We start from the raw sequence: 2,009 nt of genomic DNA, 5'->3' as shown, positions 1-2,009 counted from the left end.
ACCATATATCTGATAAGAGATTTGTATCCAGGATGTATAAACTAACACAACACAATAAAAAGACAAATCACCCCATTTTAAAATAAGCAAAGGATTCCAACAGGCATTTTTCTAAAGAAGACATAAACAGCCAATAAGCACATGAAATGATGCTCAACACCATTAGTTATTATGAAATGCAAATCAAAACCATAATGAGATACCACTTCATACCTACTTGCATGGCTAAAATCAAGTACAGATAATAACAAGTGTCAGGAAGGACGTGGAGAAATTAGAACCTTTGTACATTGCTGGTGGGAATGTAAAATGGTGCTGCCTCTGTGAAAAACAGTTAACCAGAGAGTCACCATAAGGCCCAGCAATTCCACATCCAGGTGTATATCCAAAAGAAATGAAAACGTCCACACAAAAACTTGCACATGAATTTTCATAGCTGCAAAATTATTCAGTATAGCCAAAAAGCAGAAACAACACATATACCCATCAACTGATTTGATGTGGTAAATCCACACAAGGGAATGTTATTTGGTGATTAAAAGGAATAAATTACTGATACATGCTACAGTGTGGACATAGCATGGAAACATTATGCTGAGTGAAAGAATCCAGTCATAAAAACCTATATACTGTATGATTTCATTTACATGAAGTTTCCAGAATAGGCAAATTCATAAAAACAGAAAATAGATTCGTGGTTGCCAGGGGCTGGGGCAGAGGTTGAGGGAAATACGGAGTGACTGCTAATGTCTACAGGATTTCTTTTTGTTGTTGTTTGAGACAGAGTCTTACTCACTCTGTTGCCCAGCCTAGAGTGCAATGGCAAAACCTCAGCTCACTGCAACCTCTGCCTCCCAGGTTCAAGCGATTCTCCTGCCTCAGCCTCCCAAGTAGCTGGGATTACAGGCGCTCACCACCATGCCCATCTAATTTTTGTATTTTTGGTAGAGACAGGGTTTTGCCATGTTGGCCGTGCTGGTCTCAAACTCCTGACCTCAGGTGATCTGCTCGCTTTGGCCTCCCAAAGTGCAGGGATTATAAGCGTGAGCCACCTGCCCAGCTAAGGGTTTCTTTTTGGCATAATAAAAATGATCAAAAATGGCTGGGTATGGTGGGAGGATAGCTTGAGGCCAGGAGGTACAACACACTCAAAAAAAGAAAAAAGAAAAAACAATGGCTGGGCATGGTGGTGTGCACCTGTAGTCCTAGTTATGCGGAAGGCTGAAGTGGAAGGATCACTTGAGCTTAGGAGTTCGAGGATGCAATGAGCTATGATCACATCACTGCACTCCAGGCTGGGTGACAGAGTGAGACCCCATCTCAAAACAGATAAAAAATAAAATGTTTAAAAATAAAATTAGGTAGTGGTGGTGGTTGCACCACTCTGCAAATATATGGAAACCCATTGAATTGCACACTTTACAAGGGTGAATATATGGTCTGTGAATTAAACCTCAATAAAGCTGTTATTCTTTTTTTAAAGCGGCCACTTGCAGAGGTCTGGGAGTGACAAGAAGGAGAGACAGACAGATGTCTCAGCAGGGTGAGTGGTGGCTGCAGTGGACACATCAGCAGCTCTCCTGCCCTCAACCCTTCCCAGCAGGTGCTCCTCAACCCCAGGTAAGTGGGAGTGGGCTCCATGAGCTGGCAGACCAGTCAGCGTCTTGTCCCTGGGAAGTGGCAAGGAGGATGCAGGTCTAACTAATCTGGCTGGAAGTTTGGAATGGGGAGCAATAAAATCCTGGTTGTGGCAGCCATGGGGCAGAAAGGGGAACAAAGAAAAGCCAGCCTGTAGAGAGAGAGAGAGGGGCATAGACTCAAAGAGGGGGAAGGAGGGGAGAAAGAAGAGCTGATTTGTTCTGAAATGATTTTCCAGACCCAAATCCAGGGAGGCTGCCAACACCGCCTACCTTTTGGTTTTGTTAGACTACCCACAGCTTCCCAGTAAACTTCCCCCTTTTGCTGGGAGGTTTCTGTTGAAAGGATCCCTATGAAGCAACCATTTTCTT

This window comes from Mandrillus leucophaeus, unplaced genomic scaffold (assembly GCF_000951045.1).
Source record: "Mandrillus leucophaeus isolate KB7577 unplaced genomic scaffold, Mleu.le_1.0 Scaffold15, whole genome shotgun sequence".
NCBI lineage: Eukaryota > Metazoa > Chordata > Mammalia > Primates > Cercopithecidae > Mandrillus > Mandrillus leucophaeus.
Note: the sequence above shows the minus strand (reverse complement) of the source record.